This window comes from Acomys minous (assembly GCF_964271855.1).
Source record: "Acomys minous genome assembly, chromosome: 14".
Classification (NCBI taxonomy): Eukaryota; Metazoa; Chordata; class Mammalia; order Rodentia; family Muridae; genus Acomys; species Acomys minous.
The window spans coordinates 1,337,501-1,361,427 of record NC_140496.1 but is presented as its reverse complement, the minus strand read 5'-3'; the positions used below and the strand labels follow the sequence as shown (position 1 = coordinate 1,361,427).

Sequence of the window (23,927 nt, the reverse complement as noted above, 5' to 3'; positions counted from 1 at the left end):
TAGTCAGAGCTCGCAAAGACTTGATATCATGCCAGGCACATCACACAGACACATGTTTGTTTATTAGTCATTAGCACTCAGTGAGTAAACAGCAGCAATAGTTAATGTGGCTCTTTATAGACACATAGTCAATTGGGAAACAAAGGAAAAGCAAATTATCCATGAATAATGACCATTGTATGTATTGCCACGCCAGACCCAAAAAATCTACTAATAAGAGAAGATCTTGCAGGAACAAAGACTCTGAAGGAGGTTGTTCTGAAAGATCCTGAACTGTGGCCAGCCTCAGTCCCTGCCCCACAGTCTTAGCTCTCAGCAGGCAGCCCTCAGCTGACAGCACCCAGCCATTCTGTGCAAAGCTGGACTGGCCTCACTTCTCCCCTCGTCCCGTCCGCTCCCTTCCTTGCTGTGCTTCCTGCTTTGAATTCCAACCTTGGAACTGATTAAAGGAATGTATGCAGTTGTGCAGTCCAGTCATGACGAGTAGCAAGAAGATGGCAAAACCTCAGGAATTCACAGTAAGTGGGAGAAAGACCCAACTGAGTTAGCGTTCTGAGTTACAGAATCTTCAAAAGAATAACAGTAATTTAATTAATCTCAGCCTCCTCAAGTCCTTGGAGAAATTATCTAGTTTAATTGAAAAGAGAAATTTACAAACAGCACAAAAGTTGTTGAGAAAAGTGTTTTCAGAAGGACTAGTGTTCAGAAGCGGCTTTTCCCCCTGGAGGCTGTATGTAATACCTATTTCTCTGTAGTATCTCTTATTACAGGCAAGAAAATGAGATACGTATGATGTTTTTCTCAAATGATCTGTGGTGTGTAAAAACTTGGCTTGAGGACCAGCAGGTGGCAGAAACACTTGGCTGTGCACTTGAGACTCTGGGGTCAGACTCCAGAAGCCATCTCATAACCTGGCTGTGGAGCTGCACACTGTAATCCCAGAATTGAGGAGGCAGAGGCAGGGGGATCCCTGGGACTATGTGGTGAGAGACTCTATCTTGAAAAACAAAACAAAACAAAATAATCACACACACACACACACACACACACACACACACACACACAAACCAACCAACCAAACAAGGTAAATAAAAGTGTCTGAGGAAGACCCAAGGTTGACCTCAGGCCTCTCTCATATGTGCGCCGCGCGCGCGCGCACACACACACACACACACACACACACACACACACACACACACACAAACTACATAAATAAAATAAATCATTTCCCCTTTGAGTATCTTCCATACTTTGTCACAGCAGTGGAGAACTGTTTTTGCACACCGCCCTAAAGCAAAAGCTCCACTCACCCTCCCAAGTCACCTTCCCTAACCCAGTGATCATTTAGGTCACACAGTGTCTGGCACTTGGTGGTGATGTACAGTGATGTTGCTCAATAAATGAAGAAAAATCCATCTATGTGTCTGAGAACCCTTGTCTGAAACTCTTGGGTTAGAACCTCTAGGGTTGTTTGTTTGTTCGTTTTCAATGGTTTTGTTTTGTTTTGTTTTGTTTGTCTCGAGCCCTAATTGATGGTTCACTGTAAGTGCTAAAGTGAGGCTCACATGGTGCCATCTCAGCAGGTTCCCTAAACTCTGTGGCTCTGCTCGGTGACGCAAATGGGATCAGAAGAGACTTTGGGGCCTTTTCCTGTAAACTTGACATGTCTAGGCCAGCCACCTGGGCTGACTAAAGCAGAGCTATAAAATGCCCAGGGATTGGAACTGCTGGGAACTGCTGGGAGCTGCCACCACCTGGTCAGCTCATGTGGAGGAAGACAGTGAAGATGCCTCTACTGAGCTCCCAGAAGGCATCTCCCTGTGAGGTCAGCTCAGCCTCAGCAAACCCTGACCCTGACGTCTGGCCAGGGTGGGAAGGGGCCTGCTTATTAAGTTTACTATTTGGACCTTCACAGAGTTCCTCAAAACATCTGATACTCCCTGAGAATTGGAGCTATTATGGTCTAGCACATATGTTATCTTTGGGGTCGCTTTGCAGTTACAATTGGAGAGATAAGAACAGAAAACCTATTTCTTGGCCAAAGTGCTGTTTCCTGGCGTGACAAGTATGCCTTGTTTTACTCCACTTATCAACAGACCACAGAGCTGTTCACTAAGGTCGTGTTTAAAATGTCTTCTCTTGGCCGGAATGTCAGCCGTGTTCATAATAAGTTCTGTAACTCACACAGCTTGCTTATAGTCTGCAAAAACGGTTCTCATCGGAGAACTCAAATGGAACTATTAATGGGAAACTCAGCATTTCACATTACCTGTCATCTGGAACCAGATGCCGCAATCAGAGCATTGAAGTGCTTTGGAAGGAAAAGGAAGATGACAAATTCTTAAAGTGCATCCGTACGATAGCCAAAGGCTCAGGCCAAGGGCAGACTTTCCCCCAGGAGACAGTGCCTTGAGCCAGCTTTGTGTGCATCTCAGCTGTGCATCAGATGCAAGCCCCACGTACTAAATGTGCCAACACACACACACACACACACACACACACACACACACACACACACACACATCTTCCCCGACAGTGTTGGGCATGGAAGTTCTTTCAAGGAATGCACTGGGGCATGTGTACGTGCCAGTGTCTGAATCCAATTTGAAAAGCTTGGGCAGATAGCCATGACTAGGACAAGTCCACGATGGCAGACGAGGAATCGCAGTGGCAGCAGGGAAGTGACAGCTCACATCTTGACGGACTTCATGCATGAAGCAGGAGATAGTCGATGGCTTTAAAACCTCAGAGCCTGCCCCAGTTGGCACACTTCCTCCAGCAAGGCCACGCCTCCTAAGCCTACTGACACAATGCACCCACACTGGGGGCTAAACGTTCATACATCCGAGCCCGTAGAGGAAAGACACTCTCACTCAAACCAGCACGGTTTCTCACTGGCTGGAGCTCTCCAAGTGGGCTAGCCTGGCCGGCCAGCGATCCCTGGCCATCTGCCTGTCTCCACAGCCCCAGCACCAGGATGCCAAGTGCACCAGATCACTGAACTCGGACCCTCCTCCTCACCTATAGTAGGACCTGAAATACTTGGAATTTGATTTAATTAAATTCAGCTTATGTGACTTTGAAAGTCTCCCTTCCCCACCAACCCCCTCACACCCCCCCTTTTCTTTCTTCTTCCCTCTCAATGTTTGGAACACATGAGTATTTGGGCCAATGGCAACAGAGAAGCAGTGTAGGAACTGGCTTGTTCAGGAAGAGCAGCAAGTGGTGTCGCTCTTAGAGATGGATAGGAAGGTACAGTGATTGGAAGGGGTTTGAACAGCTGCCCCAGGGCTGATGTGACGGGGTGCACAGAAAATCCGAGGAGGACACAGTCACCTAGCATGCCTGGAGCCCTGGATTTGGTCCTCACCACTACATAAGCACGGTGCGGTGGCTCAGCCTGAGCTCCCACCTCTCAGGAGGCAGAGGCAGAGGCATCAGAAACCCAAGGTTGGCCCGGCTGTCCTTCTGTCTCCCTGGGCACTTCCAGTGCGTCACCTGACACACCTCTGATCCCTGCACCCCAGGGAACATGCATTTTCACTTCCTCCCTCTCTACCTGCCCCTTATTCCCAGGGGGGAATTTACACATGTTTCAAACATTGACGAAAGAAGAAGAAATACTGCCCAATCTCCCCACCCCCACCCCCGTACAGGTGCCAGCTCTTGTGAGATTTCCCCAGATTCAGCTGAAGGGCAGCCTCCTGTCCCCCAGGTCAGGACTCAGTGAGCGCAGCGGCTGGATGACACCCAGGAAGCTGGTCTCATGAGAAGCTCTGGGGCCCAGCTCTCCTCACTGACAGGGGTACGACAGGAGTGTGAGAGCCACGGCGATGGCAGGGCTGGTCCTCCTGAGGCTGATCTGCTGGCATGTAGGAACCACATAAAGTCTCATTTAGCCAAGGCTAGCCCCGAACTTAGCACTATCTAGCTTGAGAACGGCCTTGAGCTTCTGACCCTCTTAAATGCAAATGCTCCCAGTTGTTGAAGCTACAGGCTTGCAGCGCCATGTTGTTTATGTGGCACTGGGGAGGGTTTCATGCACAGTAGGGAAGCACTGTGTTATCTGAGCTACATCTTCAGCTCACGGTTCTCAGTGGGTGTCTTGCTTGACCATCGCTGAGTTGTGCGTGTCTATTCACGGCTGTTTCTGTGCTGATATGACTTGCTTAGACCACATGATGCCCTTGTAACAGCCACACTTCATTCATGTAATGCTCCCATCTTAGATTGCTTTTATACTTTAGCTATCTTGTTGAAAAAAACACACTGGGAAGAGCTGGCTTCACCTCCCACTCCATTTGCTCTCTCCCTTAAAGAAGTCTGCATAGACGTAAAGCTGGCTTGTATCCTACAAGTCAGCTAAAAATCTCACCCAGCAGCAAATTAACATGAACTCAACAGCGCCTGGCTCAAAACCCAGACTCAGGTTCACTCCCCTAACGGACAAAGTTTGCTTCGATTCAGGATAGAACTAAATTTACACATCGCTTTTGGCTGATTTGCCGTTTAGGTCCCCCACCCGAGTCTGGAATGTTTTTCTCCACTCGCTACTTGTCCTGCTTCTGCTGTGAGCTGTCTTGACGAAAGCAACTTGAAGGAGTTAGGATTGGTGTTGTCTCAGAGCTTGAGGGTCATCTCGGCAGCAGGGGCACTAGGCATCCGCAGCCTGGGAGGTGGGGCAGATGGCGTCGGGACTCAGCCCGCCTCCTTCTTTTTCTTAACTCCAAGACCCCAACCCATGGGATGGTGCCATGCACATTTAGAGTAGGTCTTCCCACCTCTGTTAACAGAACCTAGAAGCTTCCTCACAGACACACCCTGTTTCCATGGTGACTCTAAACCCTATCACGAGGACAGTCTAGATTAACCATCCCACCAGCATTCCCTCTTATGGTTTGATAGTGCCAGTTTGGTACAGCCCAGGCCTTCATCCCGAGAACCCCTGAATTCTAGGCTCCTTGGTTGTCGCCTCTCAGAGAGAAGCATTATGCAAGCATGGGTGAATGTGGCCGGCAGGCTCAGCACGCTTCCTGCCACCCCTGCACTCTGTTATCCTGTGCACCCTTCCAGTTTCCGTAACCACTTCTACGCACTGCATGATATACACTTGAGTATTGTGCAGTCACTGCTTGGATGAGCACAGACAGACCCAGCGACTTCTAGGCATGAGAGAGCCAGGCATACTGGTTGGAAAGGTAAGAGGGTGTGATGGCTGCACAAAAGACGACTGTGTCCCCCAGGACTGTGCGGGCTCTTCTTCCTTTCTTGAGATTATGTTGCTAGAATTTAAGGGTACAGGAGCAGTGTAACTATAAAGACTAGAGCCAGGCTGCCATGGCTGCAGAGCTCCCTGGAAAGGCAGAGGTCAGTGTTGGGCCAGCCCTTGGGGTCCTGGGTAGCATTCAGGCATATGAGGGCCACACTGCCCTCTGCCCACCACCCAGCGGATCCCTGGTCCCCTCTGTGCCTCATCAGCCCCATGAGGCCAGTGGATGACTGCTTGGCCATTTTTTCATTTATGGTTGTAGGAACAGTGGAGTCCATGCCTACAGCTTCTCTGAATCTTGACGATGTCTTGCATGTGAGTCTAATGTGGTCAGTCTTCATTCTGAGGTCTGTATGATACAGAGAAAGGAGTCTTGATGCATCCCGGGGAATCCTCAGTGTCCTTTTGACAACTGGCACCACAGAGTCGAAGCCAACTCCCTGTCTTTGTTCAAAGCACAGAGGGAAAGAGCAGCAGTGCGTGAAGGCAGGGAGCTTTCTTCTCTCTTCTGCGGTCTCGTTGCTGACTTGTGATGGCATTTTTAATCATGTGGAATCTTGTTCTACATAAAGCATGAAAATTTTAAATTATTAGATCGATTTTTTTTACCATTGATGTGTGTGCGAGTGTGTGTGTGTATGTGCATGTGTGTGCGCATGTGTGTGTGTTGCCCTGCCAAGTTCACTTGCCTATGAGGTTTTTGTGTTTGTGTGGTGAAAACCACATAACAAAATTCGCTATCACAAGCATCTATAGGCTATCCGTAGTATACTCACACAGACAGATCCATGCCAGTGCCACTTTTAAAAGCAACTGTACAGGCTGGGCGAATGGCTCAGTCGGCAAAGTGCCTGCCATGAAGGCATAAGGCCCCCGAGTTCATCCCCAGAACCCACGTAAAAGGGTGGGTGTGGTGGCTCACACCTGTACCCCAGCGCCGCACGACAGAGGTAGGAGGCGCCTTAGTCTGGCTGGTCAGCTATTCTAGCCCACTCAGTGAGCCCTGGGTTTGGTGGGAGACCCTGTCTTAAAAAGCAAGGAGCAGGGACAGAGAGATTCAGTAGATAAGAGCACTTATAGATGCTATAGGGGACCCAGGTTCGGTTTACAGCACCCTCATAGTGTCCCACAACCATCCCTAACTCCAGTTCCAGGGGATCAGATATCCTCTTCTGACTTCTGTGCAGACAAGACATTGATACACATGAAATTAAAAAAAACAAAAACAAAAAAACCTTAAAGTTAAAAATGAGATGCGAAAGGCACCCAGCGTGCCTGGCCTCGGCACATATGAGTACAGACACAAAGGTAAACATGCGGACTGGAGGGTGGCCATTGGGATCCGAGCACCTGCCCTCCCGGCTTGTGCTTACCTGCACGTGGTGCTGTCATCAGAGCTGCGCAGGAGCAACTCGGCCACTCCCACCTCCACTCTTACCGCACACACTCTGCTTTTCGCCTGTAGATGAGAGAGGACAGACTGACAGAGAACGGAGGCGCTGGGGGATGAGCTGCCTTCTGTGCTTTTGTATTTAGCACAGCAGTTGACTAGTTCGGCAGCCAGGAGCACTGCTAGGGAAGGGTGCTCCAGGGGTCTGTGACCGTCGCACTTCCCAGCATCTGCGCTTGGCGGGTCCATTGCTAGAAGAGTAGCTATCGCTGGTTCTCAGCAGGAAGAAAGACAAGGACGTGAAGCAGCACCGACCTGGGTGCCCTGCAGTGTAGACACCTGTAAGGACATCTTGCTGGCAGTCATAAACACATTCACGTATCACTTGTCAGTTGAAAAACTGAGCAAGTTTTAGTTCTCAGAAAAAGGAGGCCCGGGGACCATCAGAACTCTGCTACTCCACGCATGCTTCCTGGACCCTCTGGGGCCATGCATGCACTCCTGGGTTTTCAAAGATGGTGGACATCAACAAAGTGACAGAGATGCAGAGCAGACATGCTCACTCCCAAGATCTCCTTGGCCCACACACTTACACTTCATAGGCCTGACGTACTTTGCTTACATAGCCCACATTCAGTCTATGCGTGACCCTGAGCGAGGAGAATGGAGCTGCTCTGCTCTGGGTAGCCCTTCAGTCAGATGATCTGGGCTGGTCTAGTGCACCTCCCAGAGGTGGCCTACCCCCACTCCTGCCCTCCTAGCCCTTTGGTGACTTCCTTTAACCTGGCAGCCCAGGAGGCAGGACTGGAAAGCCTAGGTGGGCATTCTTATTCAGCATTCATTTCACCCAGTCAGAGAGCCACCTTCTTAAAAAGGCACAAAATACAGCTGCCCTCCAATGAAGCCTATGTCCTGTTTGCACCTCTGACCTTGGGGAAGGTGGAATTCCGCTTCAGTTCTTTGGTGGTCCCCCTCTTCTGGTGTAGAGCTGGGTGGGCTAAAAGAAAATTCTGCTCCCTGATAAGTTGGTTGCCAGCCCCCTTGAAACAGTTCAGCTTTGCTCCGAGCCCTCCCAGTAAGATGCACTCTGGGTTCAAGGTGCCACCTGAGCCTGCGTGGAGGGTCATGCTCATCATTTTGAATATTGCAAGGAGATTTCATAGATGAGGCCAGTCCTTCGGGTTACCTCCAGAGATGAAAGCTCACAATTTTTACAGCATATCGTTTCAAAAGCTTTCACAAACCTCATGTTTTAAAAAGTAAAAGATATTAAAACCACACACGCGCGCGCGCGCGCGCGCGCGCGCACAGACACACACACACACACACACACACTACAGAGTGCACGTTGGTTGCCACTCCCATCATCCTGTTGGTCCCCTGTGGCAGAACATTTTAATCAGCTGGCCTTGTGCTGTAAAGATTGTCTTTGATTTACAGGTTGCAGGGGTAGAGCTGCCGTGAGTAATCTCTGGGACGCCAGGGAGGACAAACGGAAGGTGAAGTGTGCTAATAATTTACTCTCAGCAACCTTAAAAGGTTTACGGCTCACTTTTAACCTTATATCCCCAAAAGCAGGCTACCACACTGAGCCGTGGAAAATGTTTCTTTTAATTTGCAACTCACTCAACTGACTAAGCTTCCAGATACGGAGGCTCCCAGCCCCCACTCTGTTTTCATGTAGCTGTGAGAGGTCTCCTTGCCTCTGGTTGGCAAGATCTTAGGGTTGAGGTGGGGATGTTTTGCTTCCAAATTGTATAACTTATTACCGTGTCAAATTCCCAGTTTAAGAACGTTATAACTATTATTGAGCAAACCAGGAGACTCATAGAGACAGGAAGCAGTCCACCATGACCTTTGATGGAGACACAATGATTGACTTAGAGGTGATGTTTAAGGCTGATGTCAAAGCTAGGGGACAGCTGGAGACAAGCTCAGTGAGAGATCTCAGACTGCAGTCTACAGAGTGCTAGCATCTCCAGGGACCTGCCACAACAGGGGTTGTGGTCACCTAGTTCCCATTACCAGCCTAATTAAGACAATTCCTGTTGAGCTTTGTACCTGCAAAGTGGCCTTTGTTCTGTAACAAGGGGTGAGGCAGCTTAGTGCTTCAGTGAAGGAGAGAGCAGCACTGACGGATTTCACTGTGTTCTCTTAGCTCCCATTTGGAAGTATGTATCAAACATGTAACCATTGCCCCTAGAATTCCCATTTCATTTCTGCTAATGGAATTTGCTCCTATTTGTTCCTCTAGAACAGTATTCCCCAATCTTCCTAATGCTGTGACCCTTTAATATGGTTCCTCATGTTGTGGTGACCCCCAACCATAAAATCATTTTTTGTTGCTACTTCATAACTATAATTTTGCTACTGTTATGAATCGTAATGTAAACACGTGATATGTAGGATATCTGATATGTGACCCCCCCCAAAGGGAATGTGACCCACAGATTGAGAAACCAACTGCCCTAGATGTAAGTGGTCGGACTTCCCGCCTTGCCACAGCTGGGCTGCAGGAAGTGGGGGTGGGGCACCTTCTCTGATTGACCTTGAAAAACAGGAGACGCTGAGCTCGCCTGGAAACCCAGACAGAAAAGTAACTAACTGTACTCCCACTATGAGTTTTGTTTTACATGGACAGGCCCATCTGAAAAAAAGAAACCAAAAGTGTATAAACCTTTAATGGATTTTGACTTTTGTTTGTTGTGCTGTTTTTGAGACAAGCCCTCATGTAGCTTAGGCTATCCTTGAATTCCCAACACAGCCAGGCATGACCGTGAACTCCCACTCTTCCTCCTTCCATCCCCTAAGTGCTGGGATTATAGTCACCCACCACCATACATGTGGTGCTGAGGATAAAACGTAGGGCTTTGTGTATGCTGGGTGAGCGCTATACCCACTGAACCACAGACGCTGGGCTTCTGTTTTTAACAGAAGCTTTAAAGGCAGACTCTCAGCTAGGTGTGGTGGCTCACGCCTGAAAGCCCAGCACCTGGGAGGCTTGATACTTAGAAGTAACCTGGGCTACATAAGGAGAAAGGAGACACTGTCTCCAAACAATGGAGATCATGCGGGCTCCTGGGACTGCTAGGGCTCCCGTTGGCCCATCCCCCGCTCAGCGTTGGCTTGGAGGGCGCTGCAGATCTGAGGGACAATGCACCCGTGTCTTCTATAAACCCATCCTCAGCTCCACTAATAGGCAACGGGGCATTTTTTTGTACCATTTTGAAAAGGCACCTGTTTCCACACACACCGTTTCCCCTTTGTGTGGCGTCTTCTTAAGACCCAGAGTTATTGCTTGCCACAGAAGTGTCACTGCCATTAACGACTGACACTGTGCCACCTGGACAGGTGTATGACAGGTTCCTTAAGGAACCAGAACAACATTCCTGTTACGTACTCTCTACCCAGCCTGGCAGCCTGAGAAGACTACGAGCCTATTGTTTACCTGGTACCAGGTAAATCAGGTCTGAATGCCTCTCACAGTGAGTGACCTGTGCTTCTAACCTCCCCGTGATCCAGGGCGTGCTGTGTTTTGCGTGTTCACCTCATGAACAGAGAGTCATGATGCTCCGTGAAGTTCCCACTTATTAGAGCTGAAAAGAGAATCCCCTCAAGCCGCGATGGACCCTGCTGATCATGACTGCGTCTTTCCTGTGTTTTCACTGCTGGTATTGCCAGGGTCTTACCCTGAGATGCTTGTGATGAAGGGAAAACATGGCACAGTTGATTCTATCTTGCTACTATATTGTTTTGATAATGTAAGAAGTAAGAAGTGAGATCCTTGTGAACTCTATTCATCAATTTGGAATGTGGCTCCCGGTTAAAAGAGTTATTCTGTCACCCTTGGGATGCCTGGGATTCCCTGTGAGGACCAGGATCCAGGACGGGGTGGGCCAGTCTCCTGGGCTGAAAGCAGGTATCTGTTATACACAAAAGCTTCTCCTTGAGTCATCCTGCTCACTGGACCTCAGTGTTTCTTAAGCAAATCTCACGGGAGCTGCTTGTGCTCCCTCCCAGTTCTGTGAGTATTGGACACGAGCATCAACTTTATGCATGTGGGTAGATGGGTGGAGGTGCAGGTGCATGTAAAGACCAGGGGAAAATACTGTAAATGACTAAATAGTTCCGTCCAGGCACTGACATCAGCGCGTGCAGCAGCTCTTCATTCTCCACTAGTCTCTGCTCTACCAAGAAAACAGCAGGAGGCAGCCTCAGAGCTCTCCTTACCGCAGAGCCCCAGCCATCCCCAGCCCCACCACTGACCTGCCCTGTGCAGAATCCAATGCTTGTGCACATCCCAGAATTCAGAGTGTTGGTGGGAAGCCGTGTGCAGGGGCTGGGTGAGGAACGGGCAGCCTTCAGCATCTGCAGTGTGCTCTGAGTTTCTTATGAGTGTGCTGTTTTTCACTCTCTTCCTCCATTATATCCATCTGAACAGCAAGAATGTGGCACTATGTGCCAGTCCTTCCGCAAAGAATAAAAACTCAAGCGAGTCATCATATCTGTTGCGTAGAATTTTCCAGAAGGGTCTAGTTGACTGAGCATGGTGTCTTTCCTGCTCTTTGTTCTCCAGGTGAACCTTTAGGGAACAACATGGGAAAGGAATGTTCAGGTTACGTGTTCGACGCTGCTCCAAACCTGGCCCAGCTGTCGCCTCTTCAGTCCCCACTCCACCCTCTTGTAGCTGTACCCGGTCCTTAGTGCTCTCGGCTTGTTCTGACACCATACTGTGAATTTCCCACTGGCTGGCTCTCTTCCCCTGTTTGTAGCTGTGGGTCCCATGAGGCGGTGTAGGGTATATTCTGATCACTATGGTGATCTGGTGTTTGAAATAAAGCCTGATCTCTGATAGGATTCCAATGAATGTCACACATCCAAGTCCAACATGCCTGCCCCTGTGTCCGTACTAATGTGAGACTGACTACAAACCCTCCTCTCCCTGTAAGAGCTTGCGTTCTATAGGACTTCTTAGTGTAAACTTTCCTTCTGTGTCACTTTGTCGTGCACTCACCCGCCCACGACCCCCATTGCAATCTGCACTGGCCTCAACACTTGCTCATGGCATGGCCTCAGTGCCCACCCCACCCCCACCCCCACCCCCGTTCCCATAGTGCTTTGCACACAGTGAGGTCACACAGTCAGGGCTACCTGCTGAAAGGCAGCAGCGGTGAAGGATCAGCCTTTTCAGAGGCTTATGAGGCATGTGCAAGTGAGTGTTTTCACAAGCGTGGGGAGTGAGGACGTGTACTTTGCTGATCACAGAGGCACAGATTGTCCTAGTGCTGCTAACAGAAATGCCCAGGTGACAGAGATAACAGGTGCCGTCCATCCTCCACGCGCTGATGAGGAGTTGAGGACAGAAGAGAGACCCAGGCAGACACAGGCTTGCTCCAGCCCACACTTGATGGATAGTTTCTCAGGCAGCCTGTAGAGCCAGCCCACTTTTTCTCACCCTACACTAGTCTGAGGAAGAGAGACTGAGCTTCTGCATAACTAGGAAAGGCATTTGTGAACAAGGAACCCTTCTTTCTCAGAAAGATGCCATGGGATGGGATATGGTTAATTCTGAACCTCAGAACACAGGGACTCCTCAAAACACAATTTCTCCCGTAGTGTTCAGGGTCAGGAAGGAGGCAGTGCAGGTGAGTTCAAAACATGTTATGTGAAATGAAAGAATTAAAAAATGTTGTTAAAAATGCATATAACACACACACACACACACACACACACACACACACACGTATATGTGTGAGGGGGGGTGCTGTCACAGGATCAGTTTTCCACACAAGGAAAATCAGAAGTGCCCTGGTAATATCACCGCCATTTAAAAGACATTTGAGGCCTCAGTTTTACTAAGTAAACATCCTAGAGCCCAGAAGATAAGCATGCTGCTTGAACTTCCAAAGACTAAACCTTCTACACCGTTTCCTGCCAGAAGGCCCTAAGAGCAGACTGCAGACTCTGGGCCCCAGGGCGAGATAGGCTGGATTAGATCTTGCCGCTGACACGTCTATCGATCTGGGCTCCACGCGGCTTCCTGTCTCTAGCGGCAGTTGGATCCTGTGGACAATAACACAGAGGCCTAGTTTATGTGAAGCTGGGGACTCCAGGCATCAGTCACTCCAGGAAGCTGGTGGTATCCCGAGATAAGGTTAAGCTGCTGGCAGCGCTTAAGAGCACTGACTTTCCAGCCCTGTGCTTACATCTGAAAAGTTGCTAGTAAATTTCCCAGTGACGTTTCCAATGACATCATCCAGTGTTGCTCTGCCAGTGGGCCTACAAAGACATCAGGAATGTTGTTGTTAGGCTGGGGAGGCCCACTTACTCAGTTTACTTTGTGCTTCTTAGATATTTACATACAGGTAGGAAGTTAGACAGAGGACTGGTGCTCAGAGGAGTGAAGCTGTTAGTGAAAGAAACAGGACTTAGGCCTCTTGACTTGGATACCTTGTATTCTTCTCTGAGACCCACCAGGTAGATTAGTGATGGCTGTGTCTTTAGCACTCATTCTCTGGTGTTGCTAGTGTGATTATAAAGTGTTACTGTAAAAAGCATGCTGGATACAGAAATACAAATAGAAATTACTTGCATCTAAAACATTTTAGATGCAAATATTTTAGAGCTTTTTTTTTTAATGATAAAGAAAGCTGGCAACTTATTTTGTGTGTTTTTTTACTGCAGTAATAATTTAATATGGATTTGCATTTAAAAGGTTTTTATTAACATATATTAGCAATATATAATAATGGGTTTCATTGAGACTTTTTATACAAGCATATAATATGCTTTTTATTTATTTTATGTTTATGAGTGTTTTGTCTGAATATGTGAATGTGCACCATATGCCTGCATGGTGCTTGAGGAGGTCAGAGGCCCCAGGTCCCCTAGAACTGCAGTTACAGACAGCCGTGAGGCACCGTGTGCACATGAGGAGCATATGGGTCCTCTGGAAGAGCAGCCAGGGCTTTCAGCTGCTGCGCCATCTCTCCAGCCCCTTGTATTTTAATCATATTCAGCCCTCAAATATCCATCCTTGTCCATTTCCACTTCTCAACAAACCCTCCCTCTACCTCTTTGTATGTTTCTGTCTGGTTTGATTTATGGTTGAATCTCCTTAGAGCTGCTTACAGGAGGACAGGGGGAGGGTTATTCTTAAGAGCGTGGGTGCCTTACCAATAGATGTGAGCTTTTTGTTTTGTTTTGTTTTGTTTTGAGACAGGCTTCCACTTTGTAGCTCTGGCTAGCCTGTAACTATGCAGACCAGGCTGGCCTGGAACTCACAGAGACCTACTGCCTCTGCCTCCCGAGTGCTGGGATCACAGGCGTGCGCCACGCCCAGCTAAGTGATGGTTTTAATACAGGCTCTCTGAGCTCCTCACACACTTCATCACTGCAAACTCCCTGGACAATAATGATGACTCAGTTTCATGACTTTGGTTAGCTTTCTGGAAATGTAGCTTTCCTTGGAACTGTCCTTCCTTCTTACCGTCACCTATTTTGGAAAGAGCAGAGGTCGAGTGTATTATGTACTCTAGAAAGGGTGACCAAGGGGGCATTTTTATAACCCACGGAGGTCAGCTTGTCCTTGCTGCCGTTTTGTGTTTTGAACACCGTGCCTTTCTGTGTAGCCTAGGCTGATCTGAAACTGGTAGCAATGCCCCTGCCTGGGCTTCTTGACTGCTGGGATTATAGGCAGGCATTCATTATGATGCCTGCTGTCTGAGATCGCAGTGGGTCAGCATCCTGCTGAAGAGGCTGCCTCATGCACGTCCCTATGTGGTGGCCCTGAAGCAAACGCCTGGATTCCACCTGAAACTAGGAAATGTGCATGCTACAAGTCAGGGGAAGAATTTTCACTGACATTTCAATCCGCCTGTGAACGATACTGCATGTATTTTCAGTACACACTTATCTCAGAAGCACTTTCCTGACATGCTGCAGTAGAAATTCAGGAAACCCCTGGAGTGCAGCTCTGCAGGGCAGCAGGCTGCAGACTGGAGCCTAGGGACACCAGTGACTTAGCTGGTTTCCCAAGTTGACCTCCTGAGGGCGGAGCCCTACCCCCCAGGAGACCTCACATGGCTCACAACATTCTCTCCCTTTTTATACCTTTAGAATGGGGCTGCGAAAATGAACACAGTTAAAGCCTGTTTAGCATTTATTGACGTAGTTTTAGGTTTTATCTTTTAATGAGAATTTTAATTGGTTTATTGTGGGATTTATGCAAGTGCCTAGAATGCCAATGCGTTAGGGGCCCTGATAAGCACCATCAGCCGTGGCACTCAGTGGCAGCCACCTCTCAGGCAGCCAGCCAGGGAGTTCCTGCCGGCCCAACACATGCGGGGCTCCATTTTACATTATCGTCTTTTAAAACTGAGCCAGGCTCTCCTGTGGCTCAAGATCTTCTCCAGTTCCCTACTAAGGATGACCTTGAACTTCTGGTCCTACTGCCCCACCTCCTGAGGTAGGTCTGCGCTGGGGACAGAACCTTGGGGCTTTGTGCACTGAGCACCGCACCAGCTGAGCCACATCTCCAGCCCCTCGCTCACCTGTAGCCACAGTGCTTCTCAGGCCTCAGTAGGGAAATGTCAGCTCCATCGATGATGCTACCGAGGCATCTTACAGTCACAGTGCCGGCTTAATGTCCCTTTCCTCCCTGTCTTCTGTTCATGTCTCCATGTGCCCTGCTCACCCTGGGGTGGGGCACACTGACGGGAGGAGTGAAGACAGGAGGGGGTACTAGGAAGGGTAAAAGCAAGAGGATGCTGGTTTGGGATAGAAAAGTCTGGACAAGTGTGAGAGAAAGCCCTGCCTGGGGAGGTACTGGCAGTAGTCACAGGGCCTACAGTAGCTATGGATGGCAGGGCCTCATGTTCAGATTAGATTCTATTACAGATTTTTAAAATATATATATATAAACAAGGGGGCTGGCAAGATGAAACAATGGGTAAAAGCAGCTGCCACCCAACCTCCGAAGCTGCGTTTCATCCCTGGAGCTCATATAGTGGAAGGAAAGAATTTACTCCCCCAGGTTGTCCTCTGACCTCCTCTGACATCGCAGCACACATGTACACACACACACACACACACACACACACACACACACACACACACACACACACACACACACCCCTCCTGGGCAGCAAGAGACCACGGTGGAGGTACATGAAGAATAATAGCCAAGGTTGAACACATATGCACACGCACGAACAAGCACACACCACCGAGATGTAAGTTGTGGTACATAAGAAAATAAAGTCCTAGGAGTGAGAAAAAGAATCATAACTATGTTTGATTTTGCCAAAGCAACTTTTCCATATCTCCATAAATTAAGATAAAAACGATTTCAGCACATTTCAATTAGTAAGCCTGGGGATGGGCAGAATGTGGGGGGGGGGGTAACCTCATGGAGACAAAATAGTGCAGAGACGGGAGCTGAAAGGAGAGCAGCGTGCTGTCACAGTTACCTTCTTTTAGGTTGAACCCAGGTCCTCACACGTGCTGACGCTATGCCCTCAGCCCAGATCCTTTACTAACGTTTGTATAGGGTACACTCTAGGAGCAAGTGAGGTCCCCAGCACAGCCTTGAGATGACAGAGTGTGGGGGGGGGGTGTCTCTCAGGGTGGTCAGGTGCCCTGCTCCTCTTTCTAAAGCGAACAAAGTGTCATTTCATGTCCTCCTGACGCACTGCCCTTTGCCGTGCTGTTTCTCCTTCCCATACACTGAGTCTCTCTCGTGGTGCTCAGCCATTTTTCCACCTCACTTGTAGCCTTAATGCAAAAGCACCCAGCAGAGCAGGTGCCGTGGTAGAAAGTCCTGCCCCAGCATTAAAGTGAGATGGTCCTGATCTGGGCCAGGCTCTTCTGCAGCCACTTCTTGTGGCCTCTTTGTTGTTGTTGTTGTTGTTGTTGTTGTTATTGTTGTTGTTTTCTGAGACAGGGTGTCTGTGTGTAGGCTTCGCTGTCCTGGACTCGCTTTGTAGACCAGGCTGGCCTCTAACTCATAGCGATCCACCTGCCTCCGCCGCCCGAGTGCTGGGATTAAAGGCGTGCACCACCACACCCGGCTTTCTTGTTGCCTCTTGTTTGGTGTGATTGTGCTCGCCTCCCAGAATACTGAAGCTTTAGAGGAGAGAAGAAAATAAGTATGCGTCTATGCTTATGATATACTAGCCATAGTCCAAAGGATGGTGTGTCTGCAGACGGTCTGTGTCTATAGGGGACACGTGTCTGCTGGACAGGGTGTTGCAGAGTGTGTGTGTCTAAGGAACATGTCTGCAGAGGGTGAATATCCACCAAGGATGATGTCTGTGAAGGGGATATGTCTGTGGACAGTCTGTGGGGTGTGTGTGTGTGTGTGTGTGTGTGTGTGTGTGTGTGTGTGTGTGTATGTGTAGGAGATGTGCCTTTTGCAGGGTAGGGGTGCCTATAAAGGGTAAATGTCTGCAGAGGAGAGTGTACAAAGTTAGTCTGCAAAGAGAGTGTATCTGGAGAGGCATGTGTCTGTAGGGGGTGTGTCTGGAGAGGCATGTGTCTGTAGGGGGTGTGTCTGGAGAGGGAGGTGTCGGTAGATGGTTGTTATCTGTGGGGGGTCATCTGCCCACAGATGGGGTATGCCTGTTAAGGATGTATGTCTGTGGAGGGTATGTGGTTGAGAAGGGTCATCCACATGTGTCTCTCTCAGCCCAGGCTATACCTGGCAGTGATAATGTGCTGACTGTCTTCAGGTGAGCACAGGTAAGTCACTACTGTCTCACCCGCAGTGAGCTGTGCTAACGTCTCTAGCGTGAGCTAGGAGAGCCCTGGTGTGTGTTCCTTCCCTCCCTGAGTGCAGAAAAGTTATAGGAATGAGATGCTCTTGGTCTGTAGGAGCCCAGCTGCCGTAATGAGGGAGTGTGTCCTACGGGAAGGACTTCCGGTCCACTGTCTCTGTCAGTGAATTCTGTAACATTCACATGCACACTTGGTGCGGTCATCTGCCCAGGACAGCCATTATGATTTCTGCTAATGTGTGACCGAGGAAGCACACCAGGACTTTAGTAGCCAGAGGAAAAAGTTCAGCCCAGATATTTCCCATGCTCTCGGAGTCCGATGTGGATCCCTCGTGTTTGTGGTGGTAGCGGAGCTGCAGCAGATACTCCTGTGTGCGTGTGTGTTGGGGCCCTTAGCCCTGGCCTTGCAGTGGGCCTACGCAGAAGCGCCATAGTACGCCACTGCTCACATTTGATGTGATTCTGGAAACTCTCCCACCCTTGAGATATATTTATGGATAACTTTACAGAAAGACCTGTTGGAAAGCCAAGGAACCCAATCTCTACAGGGAATTCTTAGTAGCTGAAGATAGGGTTTCCATGTGAATGATATTCAGAAACCTATTTTGGGCTTCTACCCATAAATATCTTATTCTGGCACAGTTTTAAGACCGCCACAACGTTACGATAAAAATAATTGTGTTAATTCTAACTAATAATAGCTAACATTTATTAAATGCTTTCTCTTGCAAGAATTTGCATGCATTTTCCTCATTTAGTCTTCACGGTGTGCCTGGAGGTGGGTCCTCCTTCTGATAGCAAATTCAGCCTCCAAGTACACAAAGAAGTGACTCAGCCAAGACCGCATAGCTGGTGTGTAACAGAACTAGAAAATCTAAGGCAGAGACTCCGTCCCATTTTACAGGTGATGCTGAGCTTCTTCTCTTCCCACAACACGTTTATAGTCACATCAGCCACCGCAGCACGTTTGTAGTTGCCGTCATATCAGCTGCCTAACCGAACGGCAGACTCAGGGACATGAAGCTTCTCCAAGGGTCCCTGGGCTCCCTGTTGCCCAGTGCTGCCCGGGGCTGCCTCCAGGCCAGCCCCACCCCTCCCTCCTAGAAGATTTAAACAGCATCATATTAAAAGATGCTAAATTGCGTGGGATCCTTTGAGCGCCTCATAATCACATGATCCTCCCTATGCAGTTGCGCTGGGCTCATGATGTGAAACATTTCCCGTGGAATGATGTTCATTTCTCATCGGAACAACCAGTGCTCTCATGAGCACCTCATCTCTAAACCCGAGGAACAGATTTTCAGGAATAAGAGACTCTTGAGTTATTAAAGTGGAAAATCTGAAGTTGTTTTTTCCCCCAGTTTGACTACTGTAAAAACAGCAAGATTAAATTGCAATTGGTTTCACTTTTTTTCCTTGTTAAATATCCTGTGTGTGTGTGTGTATACACACACATCAGTTTGCATTAAAAATTCATTCTCCAATGTTACTTTCCCCTTTAGCCTCTCTCTCCCTCCCTCCCTACCCCCACCCTTTCTGTCTCTCTCCCTCTCCCTCGTTCTCTCCACCCTCTCTTTCTCCCCCCCCATGTGTGTGTGTAACATACAAGTATGTTTGTAAAAGTTTAGAGCTTGAGATATGTAAATTACTGAGGAGGTTCTAATATGTGTGTTTTTAAAGAGTTTAGACACCCAGCATTCACTGAAATGGTGAGGGGACTACTATTACTAGTGTGTAAGAGGGTGCTCATGTGTGTGCACAGCACGCAGAGACAAGAGGGCAATCTCGGGTGTCATGACTCAGTCACTAGCCATCTTTTCTGATACATAGTCCCTCATGGGCCTAGAGCTCCCCGAGTAGGCTAAGCTGCCTGGTCAGAGTGTTCGAGGGGTCCACACATCCCACAGTCTTAGGGTTTGCTCACATGTGGCACCACTGATCAACCATCTGTAAGCACACATATAGACCAGGGGAGGTACTAGGATCCCAGACACGGCCATGCCCACATCACCAACGCACATTCAGTCAGGAATTCATTTACACACTCACTCAGGGCTGCTTCCTCTGTCTCCCTTCCTCTGCCCCTCCATCTGAAGAACGACAGTTGTTTGGGCTGACCCCTGCAAATACTGGGACTGCCACCCCCTTCGTCCTGTCTACTCTGTTCAACTTGGATTGACTTGCAGGGATCAGGTGAACTGTGGGAATTAGCATCCATGCTGCGTATAGAAAAGAAACTACAGCGCTGTGGAGCATACTCACAGTGCCAACGGGCAGAAAGCTGAGGCGGGAAGAAGACAAGTCTGTCCTACAATGTTAAGTCCTGGCTCAGAAAACAGGAGAGTGATACTGTAACATTCTGCTGCTTCCACCCTCCACCATGGCTATAAAGTATACAGTAATGAAGGATGGGGGGGGGGCAGGGGAGGGAGATCAGAGGCCCGGCAGCATCCAGCAGTGAGCCCCTGGGGGAGAAAGGAAGGAAACATCCCTGAGGGGTGAGCTGCGGATGAGAGTCAGTGACCCTTCCTCCATAGTGGCTGGGGATGCGGTCAGTTGGAAGGTCACTCACTTGCCTAGCATGAACAAGGCTTGAGCCCCGGCATTGGTTTTAGCCATCCCAGGGCTGAGAGGCAGAGGCTGGGAGATGGAAGAACTCAGAGATCCTCAGCTACATGGTGAATGTGAGGTCAGCCTGGGCTACGTGAGATTCTCACCCTTTAAAAGGGGGGTCTGGGGGGCACAGAAGAGGAGAATGGAAAGGACCAGATCTGGCCTGTCTACTCAAGTCCACGCAGACCCCTGAGGACACCTGCCTCAGCAAACAAGTTCCAGTTCAGGCAGACACAGGGCACCTGGTTGCTGGTTGCAGGTCTTCGGATGGAGTCACAGTTGAGTCCAGTATTGATTTTTAATACTGGAGTGCTGGTCTCTGTTACTGACTGTGGGAAGAAGGCTAGGGAGCACGGAAAATGCTAAGCAGAACCAGACAGGCAGACAGTGTCACCTAATTCCTGTTAGCTAGGCTTTGCTGTAAGCAGTGACACCCCCAGACCTCCAGTCTGGTTTCAAGCCCCAACTGCAGAGCTGTGGGTTACAGGGCACTGAAAGCTGTCAGAGGACCACAGCTTCTCTTACAGTCTTGGCACAGACTGGCACCTACGTTCTCACTCTTCCTCTGCCAGAACCACCCCTCCCCCCGCCTGGGTACCCGTCTGCTTGTTCTAGGAAGTGTGTGTGTGACTGACTGGTGCACTGTGCACACTGAATGGGCTTTTGAAAGTCATCTCCTTCTTGGAATCCTGCTACGAGGTGGCCGCCTGCCCTCCCAGTCCCACATTGTTCCCGGGGCACAGGGAGGCTGCCCCACTCCTCCTTTGAGGTCTTGACTCCTACCTGCTTTACCCTGTTGCTTTTCTTGACCTCACTCACCTTTGACCTCACTCACCTTTAGGGCACTCAGCATCTTCAGAATCTGGCCACGGTGGCCCTTCCTCCACTGTGCAGTCGGAGAACTCTATGTCTCCCTTGGAAAGCAAAGGCTGTGAATAGGCTTGGGGGGTGTTTTCTTTTCTTTTTCTTTTTTTTTTTTAAGTGTTTGATTTTTTTTTTTTTTTTTTTTTTTTTTTGAGCAAGGGTCATATGTGGCCTAGGCTGGCCTTAGGTCTATTATGTAGCTAAGTCCTTGAAAGTCTTGATCCTTTGCTCCTGTATTTCAAACGCTAGAAGCATAACATGCTCTAGCATACCTTGTTTATGTTGGGGTTTACGTATGAGGTCAAGACCTCAGTGTATTGCCCACGCTGTGAAAATTTTCTACTAACTGAGCTACATTCCAGCTCTTAAATATTATCTTTCAAACTTTTGTAGAGAGATTTAAATACTTTACAGATCCATTTTCAATTGGATTAGAGTATTTTCTCCTGCCCCAGGTGGCATTCTAGGACAATCTAGGCCACTGCAGAGATAGTTTCCCACATAACCTTATTATCAATATAAGATTCTAAATATAAAGAGATCAGATAGGTTCATCACGCAAGTGTGAAAGAGCTCAGGCTCTGCGAATTCACACCTGACAGTTCTGATGACTTCAGTATCAGATGTGTTAGTTGAGAGAAAAAAAAAAAGAAAAGAAAAAGAAAAGAAAAAAGAAATCAAGGCTTTCTTGCGTTGTGAATGTGTCACCCACACAGCTGATTTCCCAGATCCCCAGGCCACCCTCCACGAAATGTGCCTGTGGCACAGAGGTTTGCCATATGTTTTTTCAGTTGCTCTGAAGACGATCAGCCCCCAAGTCAAGTCACACGTCCTCCGGTTGCCTTGATGACGCATGTATAATCAGTCTGCTTGATTGTGGTTGACTGTCTAAGACTACCTTCCTTTGAGCCATTAGAAATTTTATTGGAGTTCTTTAGCGTGGTTATAAAAATTAATGAGCTTGTAATTAGGTATAACAGCAACAAATATAAAGTTTGCCAGATTAACATTTGCTGGAATTCTAAAGTTGCACACATCTATGTCGGAGGCCGTAAGATAAATGGCAGGACCCCAGGATCTGAACCTGGCTGGCATTTGCATCATGAGAGACTAAATTGGGTGGTGGTGGCACAGGCCTTTAATGCTAGTAGCACTTGGAGGCAGAGGCAGGTGGATTTTGAGTTCCAGGCCAGCCTGGTCTATAGAGCAAGTTCCAGGACAGTCAAGGCTACATAGAGAAACGCTGTCTCAAAAACCAAACAAACCCAAAACAAACAACAACAAAGGACTATTGGAAAACTAATTGAGATCTTAAAACTTTCACTTAAAAGTAATTTTGATCATTGTTAAAACTCAATAAATATGTATGCTTACATTTCTGATTTCTTTAAAATATTCGATTTATATATTTGTGGGAGAGTATGTGTCATGTCACAGGATACATGTTGAGGTCAAAGGAGAATTTGTGGGAATTGGAGAATTGAGAGGGGTCAGTTCTTTTCTTCTACAGTGAAGGTGCCAAGGATGGATTGAGCTCAGTCAGTCAGGCTTGGTCAGGCTTGGTCAGGTTTGGTCAGGCGTGGTCAGGTTTGGTCAGGCTTGGTCAGGCGTGGTCAGGCTTGGTTAGGCTTGGTCAGGTGTGGTCAGGCATGGTCAGGTGTGGTCAGGTATGGTCAGGCTTGGTCAGGTGTGGTCAGACATGGTCAGGCTTGATCAGGCTTGGTCAGGCTTGGTCAGGAGTGGTCAGGTGTGGTCAGGCTTGGTCAGGCGTGGTCAGGCTTGGTTAGGCTTGGTCAGGTGTGGTCAGGCATGGTCAGGTGTGGTCAGGTATGGTCAGGCTTGGTCAGGTGTGGTCAGGCTTGGTCAGGCTTGGTCAGGTGTGGTCAGACATGGTCAGGCTTGATCAGGCTTGGTCAGGCTTGGTCAGGAGTGGTCAGGTGTGGTCAGGCTTGGTCAGGCGTGGTCAGGCTTGGTTAGGCTTGGTCAGGTGTGGTCAGGCTTGGTCAGGTTTGGTCAGGCTTGGTCAGGTTTGGACAGGCTAGGTCAGGTGTGGTCAGGCATGGTCAGGCTTGGTCAGGTGTGGTCAGACATGGTCAGGCTTGATCAGGCTTGGTCAGGCATGGTCAGGCTTGGTCAGGAGTGGTCAGACTTGGTCAGGTGTGGTCAGGTGTGGTCAGGCTTAGTCAGGTTTGGTCAGGCATGGTCAGGTGTGGTCAGACGTGGTCAGGCTTGGTCAGGTGTGGTCAGGCTTGATCAGGCTTGGTCAGGCTTGGTTAGGAGTGGTCAGGCGTGGTCAGGCTTGGTCAGGTTTGGTCAGGCGTGGTCAGGTTTGGTCAGGCTTGGTCAGGTGTGATCAGGTGTGATCAGGCTTGGATAGGCATGGTCAGGCTTGGTCAGGCGTGGTCAGGTGTGGTCAGGTTTGGTCAGGTGTGGTCAGGCTTGGTCAGGTTTGGTCAGATGTGGTCAGGCTTGGTCAGACGTGGTCAGGTGTGGTCAGGCGTGGTCAGGCTTGGTCAGACGTGGTCAGGTGTGGTCAGGCTTGGTCAGGCTTGGCATTGGCAGCAATTGCCTTTTCTGGCTGACCCATCTCACAAGCCCTAGCCTTCTGTGTAGTAAAAATGATACTGACTTAGTCAACAAGTTTACTCCTCAGAACCCTCTCTAATCATGTGTTAGGATTCTGAGTTGTGGATAGTCTAAGTACAACTCAGCTGCTTTTGACTTTTAATCATCAGATGCATCTTGCAGACAGTTGAGTCTCCCTTGAAGGACTTCAGACATCTCCCAGCTCTGCTTGCGTGTGCAAAAAGTCTTCCCACTCCATCTGTTTCCTAAGTTGGGCACAATTTCCGCTAGAGCAGCTCCTCACCAGAACCTCATTGTGTGGGTTCCTGGCTGTCCTTTTGTCTGCCGGAGTTTGTAGGAACCTTTGCGTGCCACGGAGCATCAAGAGCTGTGTTGGGCACCTCCCAACCCCAGCGCAGCCGTTCCATGTGTCTCAGCTGCTGGTGATTGA

General features: G+C 48.9%; 1 protein-coding gene across 19 annotated transcripts in view; it reads left to right on the top strand.

Moving 5' to 3' along the window:
• PARD3 (par-3 family cell polarity regulator) overlaps positions 1 to 23,927 on the top strand; it is a 527,701-nt gene that overhangs the window by 421,754 nt on the left and 82,020 nt on the right. The window lies entirely within an intron of this gene.